At 41.5% G+C, this 20,732-nt stretch overlaps 1 long non-coding RNA gene across 3 annotated transcripts in view; it reads left to right on the top strand.

Moving 5' to 3' along the window:
• LOC122453802 overlaps window positions 1-20,732 on the top strand; it is a 61,780-nt gene that overhangs the window by 1,068 nt on the left and 39,980 nt on the right. The window contains exons 2-3 of one of the 3 annotated variants that reach the window (XR_006273183.1): window positions 1,511-1,668; window positions 10,811-10,967. This is a non-coding gene — a long non-coding RNA (uncharacterized LOC122453802). Of the gene's footprint in view, window positions 1-1,510; window positions 1,669-10,810; window positions 10,968-18,827; window positions 19,639-20,732 lie in introns of those variants that run through there. The other 2 variants (XR_006273182.1, XR_006273181.1) reach the window with 2 other exon arrangements.

Below are 20,732 nucleotides of genomic sequence, written 5' to 3'. Positions count from 1 at the left end.
CCACATGAAATGCAATGTTCTTGAGGAGGAAATTGAGCTCCAGGTTGCTATTAGAGCCAGCGGAGCAGCACAAGTGGAAAGAAATGCCATCCCCCATTATGTGAGTTACGGCTCCTGCATAACAACCACCGCATTCTGATGGACTTCTTTTAATAAAAGTACTTGTGCGCTCACTGAGAGGAAGAATCGCCACGAATCTACTCATCAGCAGTATCGAACAGGAAATGAAAATAAAGAGTTCTTTAGGATGCGGCCAGTAACTCTTTACATTCTCTTTCCAAAGTCATCTTTCATTTTCCGTTTGGTTTGGCAACCGCTCCCCACCCCCATCCTTTCCAGTTTTATGAAACACTTAGGAGATTATTTAAAATATACAGAGTGTGGGTAAATATTTTTAATTATCCAATTTGGAAGTTGTCTCTCATCCTGTTGCTTAAATTACAAATAAAGATAAGTGGGCAGTTTTGCTGCCTCCTTCTGGCCTAATTTGTTTAAGAACATGCCACATCACAAATATTGGTGGGAATGCCAAATGAATGCCTTTCCTAAGGTGTTAGCCAGCCAGCCAAAGTCAGGGTATCCAGAATGTCGGAAGTACAAACTGCTCACATGTGCAGTCCAAGAGCTGGAAACAAGTCCGCCCTTAATAACTGTTTCCAGGCATAATTTATAATTAACATAAAATGAATTAAATCACTCCACTGGATAGACTTTTTTTCAAGTTCATGTAGAGTAAGTGTGTCATATCAATTAATTCTCAATGAACTGCAGCAGCCAATAAAATTTCTCCCAGACACTGGTAATAATCCAAGATATTGATGGAAGAGGTATCATTATTAATATGGGTATGAGCCTCAAATCATGTACAGAGAACAGAGTTCCTTCTGTGGAAAGGGAACACAATTATTGCTGGCTGCTTTGTTGTTCCTTCCAATTTGTTAAGCTTTCTGTCTGTTCTTACTTTTCACACTGATAGCCTTTTAATTTTGTCTGCGCAACTAGATTTCCCTAGTGGAGCTGTCTGTTTTCACGGGATAGCTAATCTGAAAAAGTTAATACACATGAACAAATTAAACAGATTCAAATAGAAAGGATGGACTATATTGCCCATATAATTGAGACATTTTCAATGGCTTTTTACATGTTCACAGCCACAAATAATATAATTATATATATATATATATATATATATATATAAAATGAATGCAACCAGATCATCTGGCTGTGGAATTCAAACAGGCATCTTAATTGCTATTTAGGGGGAAGTTTCCTTTTTCTTTTTTTCCTTAATTAACCAATTAACTTTGGTACTATATAGATAAAGCCCCAAAGCCCAACATGTCTTTGTTGATAATATGTAATTATAAAACAAAGGAACCTATGGCCATCTGATTCGTCACTTCTGAGCTGTTTTAAATGACACTTTCCTGATTCACCTTGCTCTTCCTAAACAGTAACACCTGTTAACCATAAATGTTTATGATTTTATGTGCATCTTTCTTTCACCTAGGGAATACTCCTTGCTCTCAGGTTAAATAAGTTTGATCGCCGTAGAGGACAATCTTTTGTCTGTGTCTTCCTCGGCACGCTCACGGCAATATCAAATGAAGGGATCCTGACGAGCCTGTTGGCACGTGAGATGAGCTGCCGTGGCTCTTCCAATAAAGGGTATGTTCAGACGTGGCTTATTTATAGACCAATAAAGAGAAATTTCCACTGTTCTCTTCAGCAGGCTGAGGATAAATAGCTCTTCCATGTCTAACATTTAATGTTCATAGACAAAAAAACAACTCCTTTGAATATGAAACCCCTTTCCTATGAAGGGGAGAAATCGTTGACTATGAAACAATGGAGGGTTCAGATATAATCTTTCCCATTTTAAAACTGTTTTACTGGATTTTGTTTTCCCTGAAAGAGGCATTGTAGACTTAATTTGGTTCCTGGACGAAGCATCAACTCACATGCTCTGAGAATTTTCTGTATAACCTGAGAGCTTAGGGCTCCACAGAATGAAATCGGAATAGCACCAAATGCCCTCTGACGAGGCTGTTACTGCTGGGTTGAGTATAGCAAACGCTTTCTGTTTTCACATTCTAGAGCGAGGAACCGCATAAATTATCCCTAATTCTTGATTTTGTGATGAAGTAGCCATCTGCTCTGATAGTACGCTGACAATGATATAGGAGTGAACACTCTGTGCTTGGTCTACTGCACAGAAAAGGACAATAGGACATATTTTAAAATGTCAGGATCCATCAGAACCATATTCAGGAAAGTTCACATTTATGAAAATAGATAGCGTTGAAGATATATCATGATGCAAATCTAATCATGGCTACTGGGCAGCTGAATTAAATTAAGAGCAAATCTGAATGTTTCCAATTAAAAATGTGTTATTCCTTTTCCTGCTGTGTTTGCCATGTCTGTAAAAAAAGATGCTTTCTTATACTTCTTTTGGGATATTGTATCACAAAGACTGTTGGCCTGCCTCTCCCTCTGCTTTGACACATGTATGTGGAAATCTTAGACTGTACATGTATGATGACTTTGGCTGGTTCCAGTCAGTTATCAGTGAAAACTGTGTTCACTACTACATATGTGGTAAGGAAGATGTATCACTGGTGTGGAGACTATTGAGAAATCACAAGTGTGTGAGCACACGGTATATCAACAGATTAGTGAGAGGTCTGTTTTCAGTGGCCCCCTTTGAATTTGTTCATCATCCATTCATTCACTCCATATTGAATTCTAAGATGAAAATCTAATCATGTATTGTCCTGAAATGAAGCCCACAGTGACTTGGCACTGACTCTGGAAGCAAATCAAGCCACTGTCCATTTCCCCAACCTCACATCCCACTCCTCCTACCCCCTGCGGTGTCACGAGAGCCAGACTCAACCACTTGCACCTTACCTTTGTCTCCCAGAAGATAGCCTTCCACCAGGGGGTCTTCCCACTTCCTTTATTCTAATCTCCATCTAAATTAACAAGATTTTCTGCTTCCTTTCTAAAAGCTGTCTCAAAGGTAAACCAGGCCCTTGTCAAGGAGCCTTGCCCTCCAGTCCGTAGTCTGCTTCTTGTCCTTCCTCCAGACATGCAAGAGATTAGCTCTTGATTGTCTTACCCACTTTGAGAAGAGTATCCTCACTCTCCTGCCTCTCTGAGCAGTGCCTTTCAACCCTGGATTCCCTTTGGAAGGGAGAGCTTTGCTTCTTCCTCAGAATATTCCTAGAATTTCATGCCTGGCACCAGGAAAAACCTCTTATTCAAGTGAAACCCTGCTTCCTGCCCACAGACTGTGTGTCTTTGACCTTTATCACCCAAACAGAAAAATAATACTTTTACCAAAAAATAATCTTCATATCCATACAACAAGAATAACTTATAAAAAGTGAGGGAGAAGGAATTATTTTATGAAACAGTTATATTCTGCTTACATATGTCTAATCATAAGCATGGATGCTATATATACATTTAAATATGTTTCATTAAACAGGCACTTTTAAAAAATAGTGACATTGAAAGAGCCTGTATTTTCACAGAATCAGATGCAGTAAGTTTGCATCACTTGCTCAGAATGCTGAAAACTCCCTGAATCAAGCAGGTGCTGTTCACTTTTCACCCAGGTGCTCCCATCCCACGTGATGGGATCTGGGCAATGGGCCATGAACAAGAGGCACTCCTGGGTTGAAACATTCAGGAATCAGTGGGCAATGCTCTGACTCTCTTTTCTCCCACCATTATAGAAAGGAAGGCATGTACTGAGGTGGCAGGTCCAAAGGATACAAACAGCCTGCATCTTTGTGTCCCAGTATGGAAGGTGAAAGAGGAGAGTGAAAAAGTTGGCTTAAAGCTCAACATTCAGAAAACTAAGGTCATGGCATCCAGTCCCATCACTTCATGGCAAATAGATGGGGAAACAGTGGAAACAGTGGCAGACTTTATTTTGGGGGGCTCCAAAATCACTGCAGGTGGTGATTGCAGCAATGAAATTAAAAGACGCTTACTCCTTGGAAGAAAAGTTATGACCAACCTAGACAACATATTAAAAAGCAGAGACATTACTTTGCCAACAAAGGTCCGTCTAGTCAAGGCTATGGTTTTTCCAGTAGTCATGTATGGATGGGAGAGTTGGACTATGAAGAAAGCTGAGTGCCGAAGAATTGATGCTTTTGAACTGTGGTGTTGGAGAAGACTCTTGAGAGTCCCTTGGACTGCAAGGAGATCCAACCAGTCCATCCTAAAGGAGATCAGTCCTGAGTAGTCATTGGAAGGACTGATGCTGAAGCTGAAGCTCCAATACTTTGGCCACCTGATGCAAAGAACTGACTGATTTGAGAAGACCCTGATGCTGGGAAAGATTGATGGCAGAAGGAGAAGGGGATGACAGAGGATGAGATAGTTGGATGGCATAACCAACTCAATGGACATGAGTTTGAGTAAACTCTGGGAGTTGGTGATGGACAGGGAGGCCTGGCATGCTGCAGTGCATGGGGTCGCAGAGTCAGACACGAGTGAGTGACTGAACTGAACTGATGGAAGGCAACTCCCTTGAAGAGTTAGATGACTCACATTAGGATTTAGCACGAACAAGAAATAAACCTTTATTATGCTAAGTAACCGGGACTCCAGGGTTATATCTCCACCACATCAGAGCCCATGCTACCTTGACATAAACATTTCATTATCTCAGATGCCAACATACACAGAATATGGAAAGATATTTTAAAATTGATTGAGGTATTGATATAGGGAATCATACCAACTAATGTCAGTTTTTATTAAGATTCAGTTCATCTTATCTGAATATACTAGAGACAAGGAGAACATCAATAACTAGCCTGAAAGCGTTCGATGCAGGCATATTATTTAAATTCATGTGAACTTTTATCACTGGAACTCTAGACAGGTTAAGAAGTTGGACTCACACCAAGAACACGTGCATTGCAGCAAATCATTTTGAAGACTCAATAGAAGCTTTAAATATAGGTTATGTAAAAATGAAACCTTTTATATCTAAATTTGATTTAAGCCCAGCAGTTCAAAGAAGATTTAGGGTACAATTTGTCTGATGGAACTGCTTGAGGCACAGATCTATTCAGTTTTGGAAAATACATTACATATTGAAGAGACTGCTTTCCTTTCTATGGTGGATATATAATCCACATTTAGCCACTCATCATCAAATTCTCTATCTTTGGAAAGTTGAGCTTGAATATCTTCTCTTTGTTGCCCACTATTAATTGCTTGCAATTTACCTGCCTCCCCACATCAGCCTTAAAATATTGAACCAACAAGACAGAAGTAGTTACAGTTTTCAGGATGTTTCTTTGCCTTCTGTGTTTGCTTTTTTTTTTTTTTAAACAGAGTAAACTCCTAAAAATGTTTTTTTATAAAAATTAAGTAGTTGTTGTGTGTTGGGAAGATGGATGAAGATGGGGTGGGAAAGGAAGAGGGATTGTATCAGAAAATCTAAGATTTGTTATTGTAATTAAACATTAAATTTGGCTCTGAGTTTCTTAGTAGTCAAAGTAAGGGGGCAACCTGGTAAGTTTTATAATTTTGTTTCAATTTCGACAAACATGATATTAACAGCAAGAGTTACTGGTTGGTTATTTTGAAATATATTTTTTTAGCACTGCTTGCTTCCCTGGTGGTTCTAGTGGTAAAGAACCTGCCTGCCAGTGCAGGAGACATAAGAGACACATGTTTGATCCCTGGGTCGGGATGATCCCCTGGAGGAAGGTACGGCAACCCAGTCCAGTATTCTTGCTTGGAGAATCCCCAGGGACAGAGGAGCCTGGTCGCAAAGAGTCAGACAGGACCGAAGCAACTTAGCACACATGCACACATCCTGCTGAACTAGAGGAGGTTGTTACAAGTTTTATCTCCATGAAACTAAATTAATTTACCAGGTGAGTGAAATTAGCTCTGAAATTCTTTTTGAATGCTAAAATGAGGAAATTCTATCTGAGAAGTAGAGAAACAAATTTAGTAGAATAGGGACTCCACCATTCACAATGATACATAAAGATTTTTTCCTGGACTGTTTTTCCACTGAAGTCAAGCAACCCTTTGCATTTGTGTGAATGGTTGTTGGCAGATTCCATCAAGAGAGAGTTCTCCAGGGTCTACAACTATGTAACAATATTGTAGTACTGGGGGAAATAGCTCACTCTGATGTTAAAGGGAACGTTTCCTTACACGGGCGATTAAATCCCAAAGTCTTTATTGACCAAGTCAGATGCTGCTGCAAGCTGTTCAAGTATATTTTTCATAAAGAAAGTTGCTGCAGCACATTTCTTTGTGCTGTCTTTGTGGTGTCCGCTGAGGCCATCTTATTTAATTTTGTTGGCTGTTGTGGGCTTCCTGGTAGTATTCGCAAATCCAGGAGAAGAAGCTGAGCTACCCAGTCACCAAACCCAGAGCACGCAGTGTCTATTTCAACTCTATTATTCCTCATATATAATTAGCAGGGGCGCCCAGCCCAAGAGTTGGATCACGGATGATCACCTACAAAGTGGCATCTTTGCCCCATCCTAAACTACAGACCGAGTTTTACCACTGCTACTGCAGAACACTCTCAGCTCTGACTGGGCAGTGCACTCCATGGGGCCCAAAGTCCAGGAAGTCAGTACATCTGTCTTTGAGCTTGAGTTGACACCAGTGCCAGCTTTATTCACACCCCATAGAGATTGTTGACAGTAAGAAGCTGACTGGATTTAGAGACCCTTTCTGAGCAAACTTGCTTTGTGAGTTTGTGAAAAGTGACCCACCCAGGGATCTGCCTGGTGCCATGACTGGGTGGTCACCTTTGGCTACTCCTCTCTCTATAGCTCCCCCAGAGCAGAATGGGGAGTGGAGACTATAGGAAATGTAGGTGAGTCTTAGGTTCAGTTCTCTGAGAAAGAGATTCAGAAACATCAGTTTTCATGGAGAGGGTTCATGGGTGAGCATTCCTGAGAGCCATACCCGTAAGGGAGTGGGGGAAGGAGGACTGGGCAGAAGGGGAAGTTGAGTGTGTTGGGGTTGCAACAGGAGTCTCTGATGAGCCTACAAGGAGACCTGGAGCTGGGATGGCCATATTGAAGCAAGGATGCTGGACTATGTGCCATTTCTGGCCAGACATTAGATGTCAGTTGTCCCCGAGGAACACTGGTAACCTTGGTGAGGCAAGGTTCCTTTGGTCAGAGCAGTTCCTGAGGAGAGTCTCAACCATGAGCTGGCAGCAGACAGCATTCCTGGCGACTGTGGGAAATGACATCATGATCCAAAAGGAGGGATCCAGATGGCACACCACACCATTTACTATACCCTCCTAGCAGACCTATAGTAAAGTATCCTAGTACTTTCTTATGGACAATCAGCTTCAGAAATATTAAATGGAATGATACATGTATGGGAGAAAATGAGCACTTGAATCTTGATCCAAACTTTTACAAGGATATATACAACAAAAGGCTAGTTGTTGTTATTAAGTTTGTTTTACAGAAGTATAGTTGATTGACAATGTTGTGTTAATTTCTACTGCACAGCAAAGTGATTCAGTTATACATATATACACATTCTTTTCACATTCTTTCCCAATATGGTTTATCATAGGGTATTGACTATAACTCTCTGTGCTATACAATAGGTCCTTGTTGTTTATCCATTCTCTATAAGTGTAGTCCCTCCATTGTGTCTGACTCTTTGCAAACCCATGGACTGCAGCCCACCAGATTCTTCTGTCCATGAGGATTCTCCAGGCAAGAAAACTGGAGGGGTTGTCATGCTGTTCTCCAGGGGATCTTCCTATCCCAGGGACCAAACCCAGGTCTCCTGCATTGCAGGCAGATTCTTTACTGACAGCCACCAGGGAAGGGAGGTAAATAAAATGACTCCATGATTCAATAAGCTATTAGAGCAGTTTTTTGTTTTTTTAATGGTGGTGGTGAGGAAGCAGTGGTAGATTTTACTTACGTAAGCTAATAATAGTCTAGCCATCAAAGGCCCACCCACTAGAATTACTCCAACTCATAGTGGAACACTGAATTGGTCATTTTTCAGACCCAGATTGACCTTTAACATCTCTGAGGGAGGCACACTCACAGCCTGTGGTTATCAGATTCCCAGCAATGACTTCATAGCTTGGGCTTTCTTTCAGAAGGCTACCAGACTCAAATTTCCCTTGTAAAGAAACATTGTAGGGACAGAGTCCAAGGGAACCCTTGCCATTGATAGTCTAAACCTGAATGACTTCTCAAGGTCAATTCAAGTCTTATACTTCATTTAAATAAATAGATATACTTACACATCTTTAGAAATTCAGAAAATATACAATGACAGAAATAAATAATTAAAAATTATCTCTAATCACACCACTGCTAACATAGTAAAATAAAGTCATCCTTTTCCCCTCCCCATATGCAAGTCCTATTTTTAAAAAGTAATTTTACTATGAAAACATACAGCTCTGGATTCAAATCCTAGTTCCACCACTTACTCATGGTGTGGCCTCCAGGAATATACTGTTGAGTTGTTTGTTCATGTATAAAATGAGAAGAATTATACTCACCTCATGGAATTTTGTTAGGCTTTAAAACAAGGTATACCTAGAACCATCTACTTCCACTGCCTGGTGCAGAACAAACATTCAATAAATGTTATATCCTTAACTTCCCCACCTGAGGGGCTGAATTGGAAAAACCACATAGGAACCAACTTTAAGAACTGAGTTATGATCTGAGAAGAGCCTCCTTAAAAAAACCTCAAGCTTCATTGCTTAAATTAATTCCAAACTTTCTCTCTCTATTAAGAGGCAATGCACAATTTGATTCAGATATGTAACATGAGGCTATGTAATTAAATATATATATCCTAAAATTAATTTTATATTCACTTTTATAATACAGTACACTTATATAGAATAACACATGGCTCTTGATTAAACAGCAGACTGCCATTCAATCAAACAGCTCAAGATAGACCATAAAACGTGAAAACGCAGCATCAGCACCAAAATATGGTTATGGGATTTTAATATTCACTTCCACACTCTTACCTAGGTAGCATAAAAATGAATGTTTCAGAGAGAAAATGTTAAGAAAATGTTAAGCACTAAGTGCATTACATTTGTGCTTAAGCACTATTGGGTCATCTGGATTTATTGTAAATAAGACAGGAGAAATTTGGAGATTTGTCTTTCAAAGTAAAGTTAATTAGGACCAATATAATTTTGGTTTAAAATTTTCAATTATGGAAATAAAAAACTTTTAAGGCTATTTGAGTTTATTATTTTCTATATTTTTAGTTTATTTTCAAAATAAAATCTACTGAACTGTGCACATACTATGATGGAAATATTTTGTAAATCTCAGCTTTACATAATCCAAACTCTTACATAGTTGAGGGAGGAGGGAAAGGATGCATCAGATCCACAGACGATTCCTCAAAATCTTGTTTCACTCTTTAAAGTGATTTCCTTCCCTTCTACAAATCTTTATCTGAGAAGTAAAAAAGACAGTAAAATTGGCCATCTGAGTTTCATTTTACTCACCTTCCCATGTTGGAAGACTTTTAAAGTAGGGAAAACCTATACTCACACTCAGCTTCTCCCTGTTCCTTACACAAAACTCACTTACCCTCAATCTGATCCTGCTCAACGAAGACCTAGCTAAAATACTACAGATTTTTAAGTGTAAGCTGCTTGTTGAAGTATGCCATATTGTGAGATAATCCTCTGGTGGGTGGGTGGGGGGGTCCTCATATTTCTCCCTGTCTTATGAGTAGAGAGGGACCAGTAACTTTCGTTCCTGACTGTCTTTTCAAGGATGAGTATGAAGAGAAGAGTCTTGTAAAACAGTGTCTCCCTCCCAAGTGGAGGACAGGCCTGTGTACTGTCTACTATGATGAAGACACTGTGTCCCTCCATGGCGGGGCAAGTTTGCTGGTCTCCATTATGGAAGATTTGGGTTTTCTAAGCTCAGGGTTCCTCGGTGGACACAAGCCCATTGCCTGTGCGGCATCCATCTGAGCTTCCCCTGTGGAACTTTGAGGTGGGGAAGCAAGCATGGCTCATCCTGCTGACCATACTGTGAGTCCTCAGTTCTTTTGTCTCTGACCCAAGAGTATCATGTCTCCTGCCAGTATCCCCAAACCATGGCAGGCTTGCAACTAAGGTAAATTCCAGGCTCTTCAGAGTTCTTGACGTATGATGCATGAAAAAGATGCTAAGTCGTTCTCCGTTGTGTCCGACTCTTTGTGACCCCATGGACTGTAGCCCGCCAGGCTCCTCTGTCCATGGAATTCTCCAGGCAAGAATACTGGAGTGGGTAGTCATTTTCTTCTCCAAGAAAAAGATGAACAAATCCTAAACGTACAGATGGGTGAGTTTTTATAAAGTGAACACATTTACCACATTCACATAAATAAAACCCAAGAATAAGATAACCAGAATCTCACAATTCCCCTCATGCTCCTGACCAGTCACAGCCCCTCCACAGGTGACCACTACCCTAACTTCTCACACCAGATGTTAGTTCTGTCTTTCTTGAACTTTGTACAAATGTAATCATACAGTGTATTCTTCTATGTGGCTTACTCTGCTCAATATTATGTCTGTGAAACTTATTCATGTTTTTGCATATAGTTTTAGGTTATTAATCATCATTACTGAATGGTATTCCATCATGTGAAGGTATCAGATTTCCTGAATTCCATATCTTCTTTTGAACTCCCACAATCCTTTATTAGTAATTTTTCTGCTCAACTCACCACTTAATACCTTGCATTTTAGTTATTAAAGCATACTTATTATTTTCTGTCCTAGGTTATTCACGCCTTGAAAACTTAAGCCTCAAGAGAACCTGAACATTGCATCCATTCATTCAATTATTCTAGAAACATTCGAGAGAGAGCTGCTATGTGTGAAGTATGTTGGAGCCAGCATTGTCCTCATTCACATAACAAGTGCTAGATAATATTTGGTGAGTGACTGAGTGGGAAACAGCAGAAACCAAAGCGAAAAAAGGCCACAAGAAAATGATAAAAAGAATTGTCTTGACTAATACAGATTGTATATTACATGAGGAATGAGACTGGTGCTTAACAAAAATCCAAGGACTTGTACAGCAAACTGCCTAGTAAAATCTTCACATGATTATCCTATGGGCATCTTAACAAAGAAAACTTGTGATTTACACATCCCCAGATTTGTTCATTCACATATCTTTCCCATCTCATAAAAATGCACTGCGATCCATTCAGTTGCTCAAGCCAAATATGTTAGCAGCTGCATCATTTTCTCTCTTATCCCCCAAATCCAGCAAAATTAATCAGTCCTGTGGACTCCAACTCTAAAGCACATTCCAAATCTGGACTTGTGTCCATCCATACTAATGTTCAGTACTGAATCATTTCTCTGCTTCTCATTTGCCCAAGCCACATAGATGCCACATCCTCTGGAAACATAAATCAGGTCATATCACACCCTTGCTTAACACCCTCTGATAGTATCTCATTGCCCTTAGAATAAAATATAAACTCTTTACTTCAGTTTTTAAAGCATATTCTTAACTGTGACTTTAATTTGTCCTTATCTGTTCAGTTCCAGCCACCTGGCCTTTTATTCCTAGCTTGTTTTGCCTTATATACTTGGCTGAGGTGAGTTTAAAGGGAATAGGTAAAATAAGCACATTGATGATTTAGGATCTTTCTAAAGAGTGAGACCATAATGGACTCAGGAATGAAATAAAGTTCCTCAGTTTTCATAGTTTCTTTTCCTCCTACTGTAGGCTCCAAGAATGCATGAACAATGAGCCTGAGAACCAAGCCCAGATTTAAAGGTGCCTTAGAACATACTAGCGTATACTAGAAATTAAATAGCTGGTTTTCCCCAGGACCTTCCTTGTCATGTTTGAATCAGTCATTGAGCTGCATTCACAAGTATTATTCATAGCATGTCTAGTACCACGATGACCTTTCAGATCTTATTAGCTTAGTTGAGGTTGGTAGAATCACAATTACATTAATTTCTAAAGGGCGGTGTATTTGAGAGCATGCTTGGATGAAGTTTACCAAATGGAGTTGATGGAGTAAGCATAGATAAAGAGTTAAGAATGCTTCAGAGTCAGCCAGATGACAAAGGCAAATCTTATTTAAGAAGAATTGCATTTATGTTTCCCATAAATCTGAATTGTATCTTGGAAATTCTCCTTTGTATCCATCCAATCAGTGTATGGATGCGGTTAGAGTAGGAATAACATCTAATCTCTCAAGATCACTGCTTGACCATGGAGGATATTGCCTATTTTTTTCCCAGTACAGAAACCTGAGAAATTCCAGTGTGTGACTGTAGTGTAACCTCTGCTTAACTCATGATGGATATTCAATAAGTATTAAGTGATGTCACTTGGATAGAAGTCTCTGACAATGTGGGAAGACAACCCATTAATGTTCATTATTACAGGATTTTCATCTGAACATGTGTCATCTTGACTTGGTCAATATATTTTACTTGGTTGGACGTTTGAATTGGTGTTGGCACATGTGATACACTCTTAGATCTGAGCAGCTTCTGATTTACACATGGCCAGACAACCTCTCTACAGGAAGCCAACAGACCCATGGCTAAGGGTCCAGGTGTAGGAGACAAATATACCTGGGTTTGAATCTTGGCTGCATTCCTTCCTGGTCTCAGGATTTTAGGGAAAATATTTAACTTGGCTGCATTTCAGAGTCTTCATCTATAACCTGAGAATTAATGATAAGGTCTACTTTGTAGAAGTCTTGTGAGGATTCTGTGAAGGGAAGTCATATAGAGAGGTGAAAGGGTTATTGTTGCAAGTGCTGCCTCTCCCCCCTCCACTAGCAAGCCTGACTGACACAGAGTTTCCTGTTCCCTGGGCATTGCCAACCCACCTGAGCCTCTGCCATTAGCTTCAACACTTGGGGACCTACCTGGCATCCATGCTGGCCCACTGGGCACATTTGAGGTCACGTCCCAGCCAGTCTCACCATGTCTCTGTGAGCAGCTGGCCCTTCCCAGCCTTTCTCCTCTGTACCTTCCTTCCTCCCGTCGCCCCTCCTCCTGAATCAGTGGTGGGGTGCTAGGAAAAGGACGTGCAGGCCAGAGGGATTTTTAGGTGAGGCACCATTTCAACTGGACAGTAACAACTGTAGTGGTTCTGATCTCTTGCGTGCCTGTTTCTCTTCTCCTCCTCCCAGCAGCCTCTGGTTTCATCTCCTTTCACTGCACATTCTCCCATCAATTGCAGAGGCCCACTGCCACCGCTCAAATGAACAAGGCTCTCAAGCAGAAATATCATTAACCAGTGGGACTGAGCAGTCATGGCAGAGGCAGCTCTGCAGAATGTAGAGAGCCCTGTAGGCCCACAGCTAGTCCTTCATTTCTTGGACTCTGGGGAAAATCCCGGAGGGGCCCCAGGAAAGGGACAGAGCATGTAAGTGGCGGGCGGGCAGGCAGTCTTCTGACAGTGGCCCACTCAGGGGGTTTTGGCAGTGGGTGTTTACAGAAACACTTTAGCTGTTAGACTGTACCTGTGTGTACCAGTTAAACATCAAGCCCGATCCTCGCCATCTTCATTTTCAAAACAAGTTACCCTTTACTTTTTCTTCGTTCCCCGTTTCTCCCTTTCCCCTCTTATCTCTTGTCCAATTTTTCTTCTGATAAATGTCAGATAATGCACACCCAGGGGGCAAAATATCCACCTCCTCCTGCAAAGAAACCAAGTGGAGCCTGGGCTCTGGAGATTTGAGGCAAGTCTGTGTTCATTTCCTAGGGTGGCTGTAACAAAGTACTGCCATGCAGTGACTTAAAACAATAGAAACGATCTTCTCCTGGTTCTGGAGGCTGAAAGTATGAGATCAAAGTACTGGCAGGGCCACATGCCCTCTGGAACTGTGGAGAAGGGACTATTCCTTGCCTCTTCCAGCTTCTGATAGTCTCAGACATTCCTGGGCTCAGAGATTCCAGTGTAATCTCTGCCATGGATGGAGGCATCTTCACACAGTGTTTTCCCTGTGCCTTTTCTCATGTCTTCTCTCTGTTTCTGTCTGTGTCCAAATTTCTCCATGTCATAGGGACACCAGTCTTACTATGTTAGGGCATACCCTCATGACCTCATCTTAAGTCGCTTAGATCTGCAAAGACCCTGTTTCCAGAATAAGGTGACCTTTCTCACACTGAAGTTTAGCACTTCAACATGTTTTTTTGAGGGCATATAATTCAGCCCATAGGAGGTAGTCCCCACTAGGTAGTTCTTTGGTAAAAATTCATGAGATTCTCTGTCCTTGTGCAAACACCTTGATTTGAAAACTAAGCGCCTTAACTCTCCTCTCAAACACAGATCACGCTGGGCCAAGGACATTTCCTTAATTTCTGAGAGCAGTGATCCTCACTGAGCCTCAGTGCTAGAAGGCACTTCAGAGATCTCTATGAGCGACCTACCCACTTTACAGATGAGAAAGCTGAGAACTAGACACGCGATTTACCTGAAATCTCAGTGCTTGTAAGAGCTACAGCCCCAAAGCAGAACACATGTCTCTCTATTCTCCTTTCCCTATTCCTATGAGTAATATGAAGTAACGTGTTGACTTAACAAACATGATTGCATTTACTTGACTCAGAAGCCTGCTTTAATCTTCACCTTAACTAGTTTGTGTGGACATAGCATCTGAGAGAATTCCTGAGGAAATATTTCTCAGAGACATCAGTGCATCCAGTGAGTCTCTAAGAGGAATAAGGAGAATCAGTGGGTAAGGCATTCTAACAATCCCCAAATGTGTTTTTAACACTGTTATTGTTGTTTTAGCATTGAATACACTTAACCAGGAAATCCAGACTTCTTTCTGAAGCATTCCAACTGTTGTGTTTATACCCAGTTGCCGCACAACATTTGCTCCTACTGTGTTTTAGTTGGCAAGGGCTGGAGGAAGGGTTTTAGGAGCCAAGTAGCCTCAGATAGGGAATCTTTCCAATCCCCAGGGACCTGGCATAGCCCCAGAATCAATAGTCACAGGGACAGATGCCAGCACTCAGCTCATCCAGGGTCTTAGCTAACCTTGGGCTAGCCCCCTATTTAGATGCTAAATCTGAATAGGAAGAACCAGCTGAAAAAATAGAGCCCTGCAAATGTTATAGATAAATAAGTAAAAGCTGCATTTTTTTTCCATCAGGGAAAAAAAGGGGAATACTGCAGAGGATGTATCACATTTTCACTTCCTCCCTCTAAAAATCTCAACTACAGCCATGTTGCCAATCTCCTGAATTAAAAATGGATAAACATGGCAATGTTTTACTATCATTGCATATTTTCCAGACACAGAGTATTTCCTACTTTCATTACACAATTTGGAGACTGTGAAATGAAAATATACATGATTTAAATGGCAGTGTATAAATCTGACATCTTTCTCCATTAGACATACCATTTATTTATTTAACACACTTTGACTGAGCACCTACTATTATGTACCAGCACTGTGCTCTGCCCTGGGATTCTTAGAGGAAGGAATCTGGACCCCAGAAGTGCTTCAGAATTGTCAAGGAAGATGTTGTCCACCAACTGTAGTTCATTGTGTCAGTTACTATAATGAAGTATATGGACAGTGAGGTATAGTGAGGTATATGGACAGTGCTGTAGGCGTATGCATGAATGACTCGTTCTGCCTTAGAAGAAGTAGATGATGGGAGATATGTGCCAGGAAAAGGTTTGGTCTCGCTGGTGCTTCTGAGAGACGATCACAGCAGCAGTGCAGGCAGGCAGGCAGCGCATGGTGTGCGCTTACCCTAGGCCCCAGCATTCTGTGTGGATATTTTGAAATTCCTGCAGCTGTGTCTTTCTCAGAAGTAGACGCGTGTGGAGGTTCTTGGCGACCATTCTAATGTCCCCTGCTATGAGGAGGGTAGAGCTCTGTGGGACAAGCTTCATCTTTCAACAGATGGACCTGGGCAGGGTGGCCTGCAGCCTTTCTGAAGACGTAATACCCTGTCCAGGGGAAAGGTGTATTTTTTATTTGTTCACTTTTCTGACTGAGGACCAGGGTATAGCCTCCAACTGAGGATGTCCCAGAAACTGTATTGTCCTAGAGGAGGTGGGGGTATGGTATGGGCAGCACAGAGGTGAGGAGGAAAAGAAGGGGGCAGGGAGGAGAGTGGGACCAGAGAAGGGGAGACTGCGGGAGGGAAAGTCCTCCAGCTTCATTTGGATATGATTCTCCCAGACTCCAAATGGAAAATAGAGCTGAACACCCATGATTAAGAAATGCAATACATGCTAAGAAAGTCGAAAGTAATTTACACCAGGCATTAAAGTGCTTTGCATGAGAGTATAGTATGATGTAGACAACCCAAGAATTATGTCTTTCATTAAAAGGTTTGCAACTCAGTGTGCCGTGATATAACTGTAGCAGTTTTTCTGTCTTGGTGACAGTTTTTTATTTTAAACACAGCCTTACAAACCAAGGAATGCAAAGGCATTGGGAACACTCAGCCCCAGGGTTTAAACTTATTGTCATATCTTCCTTTCAGCACTTCACCTGCTTGTGCCAAGGTGAAAGGTGAGCAGTTATACCTCCATTGCCCCTCAACCCCATGTCTCCTAAACCCAGCTATAAGGAAAACTGTCATTTATTTCTTCATTATTCAAAGTTAGCACTCGCTAGTTCAAAGTCCATTAGAGATTATGCATCAAGAATGATCTACATTAGGGTTGGGATTAAAGGAAAATCAGTTACATGAAAGAAAGGTGTTTTTGCCACAAATCTTGTGTGTGCATGTCAAGAAGCATATTCATTGCCTAATTTGAAAAGAAACCAGGACAACTCCCAGAGATATATACCTGCATCTGGCCAGTCTTTCCATAAAGAGATTTTCTGTTTGAAGTTTGCCTGTGAAGTTAGAGGAAAACCTCTCTCCCTGGCAAGCACATGTAGCTTATTCAAATAGATAAATAAATGAACAAATAATAGGTGTAATTCTGATTTTAGGCACTAAAGAAGAGTACTATCAAAAGTTGATTCATACTGAACATGTTTAGACTAGGCAAAAAAAACTGGGTTTATGAATAAGGCTGACAGAGTTCAGTTGGCTCTAAGGAGAGATTGGATGAACTTTCAAAACGCCTTCCAACCCAATGATTGAATAAATTTATCAATTATTATCTAACCATATTCGTAATCTTCTGGGTGAGTTTGGAGCAACCATTTGCTGATTTGATAAAAACCTTGATGATGCTAGATGTGGATCAAGGGACCTACAATGGTCTGGGCACTAAATCAAGTGTTTTTCATGAATTGTACCATTTACTCCTCAAATCAGCCCCTCGATTCAGATATTACAAGTTTCTACTATGCATCATCATCTGTAACATAATTTATCACATACCTTAGGCTATTTTTAAACTAGGCAACTGAGGTCTCAGATATGATGCAATATTGAATTTGAAAGCACCAGGATTATGTTCTGTGCAATGTCTAGAACACTGTGAGCCCACACACAGAAAACCACAAAAATTAATAATGCCTGTAGTGTTGCTGCATCAGTTTTGCAACATATAGAGAGAACATACCCTGCAAATCAAATGTGTGTCTGGATGTGAATTTGCCAAGGTGCGGGTACACCGTAGCAATTCTGGCTGCAGAGGCTAAGTGCCTTCTGGTCTCTGTGATGTTCCTAATTTCACCCTGGCTCCTGCCACGTCTGGCGTTAGTGATGGGTTTGATAAATGCGTGTGGAACTAAACTAAGGCACTCTAACCACTCTTCAAGCCTCTCCTAAAGTGCTCTGAGTCCTCTTGTTTCCAAATGTTATGGTGGGAAGGTCAGAGGGGCAAGACCTTTCCATGTGTTTCTGGCATCCTTTCTGATCAAGGCTTGATAAGCAAGGGTGTTATCTGAGGCCTCCAAAGCAGATGCTCAGAATCCATTTCTACTTTTAACTCAAAGTCAGATTTTGCTCAAGGCCTTTTGGGGTCTGGCCAAGGGCTCTGTGATCTGTAGACTTTGAGTAGAAGCACTCTTCTGTAACTTGGGGAGGGTGCAGAATATTTCAGTGGGGGAAAACATACCTCTGTCTCATATTTTTGCACCCAGCTTAGCCATTTTATCACTTCCATCTGGCTTTGCTCTTTTATAACAAAAACATCAAAGTGGACTTGGCAAGGATCATCCCCCAAACGTGCTTTCATTGTCTATGTTAGTGAATCTCGGTCCAGTCAATAAAGAAGAGCATTTTGCTGTGGTTAATGTCACTTGCTTCATGGAAAGAACTAACTTAGCAACTGTTCCTAACCTTGACTAAATCTAATGGTTTTATAATTAAGAGAAAGTGAACATTTGTTGAGTCCCTTCACTTGAGCTAGGTCTTGTATGTAATACCACCCTGTTTCTGATTATCTAGCTCACTGGTGAACCAGTGAAATGTCAGTAGATAGAGATGTAAAAATGACAGGGCAGCAGTACAGAAGGTTTTCTGAGATGTCATGCCTATTCTCAGATGAATTCTTGAAGTCAGATTTTGGAACAAAACATAAAATCTGACAAATCTGTGCTATACACACTCCTTGATTTGCACTTATTTTCATTGGGAGGACTGATGCTGAAGCTCCAATACTTTGGCCACCTGATGCGAAAGGCTGACTCATTAGAAAAGACCCTGATGCTGGGAAAGACTGAAGGCAGGAGAAGAAGGGGACGACAGAGGATGAGATGGTTGGATGGCATCAGTGACTCAATGGACATGAGTTTGAGCAAGCTCTGGGAGTTGGGGATGGACAGGGAGGCCTGGGGTGCTATAGTCCATGGGGCCGCATAAAAGGCACAGATGACTGAGTGACTGAAGTGAACTGAACAGCATCTTGATGAAGGCTTTTGCCTGTGAAAAATATTTCAACTTGGTAGGTACAGATAGTCTTCTTTTCTTTCAGTGTGAACACTTACTAAACATCTTCCTATATGGCCTCTGCTTACGTTTTGCTTGGAGCCTGTAAGAAATGAAACAGAATTCAGGAGATTAAGTGGCTTGGCTAAAGCCTTAGAGTCAGTAAGTGGTAGAAGCAGCACTGGGGATTCAAGCACATGCTCTTGCCAAAACCCTTCCCCGAGCCTGCTCAGTTAGGCTTTCTAGAAGGCCTCCTTACTCATATGAATTAGATAGGACAATGGAGACCATGAAGAAGACCCAAGCCAGACACTCACAGAACCTCTAAGAGGACCAAGGTTGACCCACAGTAAAATGGTGAAGTGTGTTTTAGGTGGGTTCACTGATGGTGTGACATTCCCCATCTCTGGGGTCATTCATAACTATCACTGGCTGCCCTGGAATCTCATTCCTGCCTTGTTGGATTTTTTGATCCAGATAGTTTCTAACTTTCTCCATCATCAAAATCTTCCCCTTCAAAAATACCTGTAGGTTCCAATAGATAAGTAACTAGTGAACTGGATTATCCTAGACTGTTTTTGACACTGGCCCTGTACAGACATTCTTATTCATAGGCGTGACTTCTGGAGTGGACATTTCAGACACATCAGCAGAGGAGTGGAGAAATCTTACAGAAGGATTGAAGATCTGATGGTAACCCTACAACCATGTCACCAGCCTGGATCAGATGTGGCTGGACCTAAACCAGCTACAAGTAGGTGTGTGTCATCCCCTTGTCTCAGACTCAGCAAGTGCTATATCAGGGAATAGCCTGAATAATACATTTTTGGTTGTACATAATGGAACCTGACAATCTAGCCTAAGGAAAAACTTTATGTTCCAAGTATATGGCAGCAAGAACTCAAGGAGAACCAAGGACAAGTTGAACAGTCAGGTATCAGAAAGGAGAACAGAGACCACTCTGGGGCACGAGTAGGATTTCAGAACCTTCCTTTTGCTGTTAATGTGACTTGGTTCCCAATACCTAGACGGACTCTCAGCCCAAAGTTTTGAAGAAAGGAGCTGGACTGATCCAGTCAGAGTCAGGCAATCACTTTGATCCGCTCTGCTCTAGTCTGTGGTCCAAAGACAGTGAGGGGAGGGGAAGAGAGAGTTTCAGAGAAAGATGTCTTATAGAGGCATACAGTAACCACCCCTGAGTCAACTCTCTTCATTTTACAGAGGTAGAACCAGGGACCCAGAAAGGTGAAGTGACCGCCCCAAGGCCAAGGAGTGGAAGAGCAGGGCTAAAATACAGCCCCCCAACCCCCGGCTCCTGGGACAGGGCTCTTTGATCTCCCCTTCTGCTTTTGTTCCTTGCATATTTTATGGCCTCAATCTCTCCCCCACCCCCACGTGCCCTTCCCACTGCAGACATAGCAGTCTTCCAAAAGCCCAAATCTGATCATGACATTGGTCTGCTAAGTAGCCGTCTATCACCTCTAGTCCAAAGTCCTCAGCACTGCAGGCAAAGCCCTTTTAATCCCACCTCACAGAGTGTACAAGTCTGTTCAGGCTACCATAAGAAAATACCATAGACTGGGTAACTTAAGCAACAAAAGTTAATTTTCTCACTATTCTGAACATACATCCAAGATCAAGGTGATGGCAAGGTTGGGTCTATTCAGAGGCATCTCCCCTTAGCTTGCAGGTGGCTGCCATCTCACTGCGTGCTCACGTGCCCTCTCTGTGTATTCATGGAGACAGCCCGCTGGTGCTTCCTCCTCTTCTTATAAGGATACCAGCCCTAGTGGGTGAAAGCCTCATCTTTATGACGTCATTTAACTTTAATTACCTACATAAAAGCCGTTTC

Source organism: Cervus canadensis, chromosome 15, assembly GCF_019320065.1.
Source record: "Cervus canadensis isolate Bull #8, Minnesota chromosome 15, ASM1932006v1, whole genome shotgun sequence".
Taxonomy (NCBI): domain Eukaryota; kingdom Metazoa; phylum Chordata; class Mammalia; order Artiodactyla; family Cervidae; genus Cervus; species Cervus canadensis.
The sequence above is the reverse complement of the archived record's forward strand: the minus strand, read 5'-3'. Positions and strand labels throughout refer to the sequence as shown.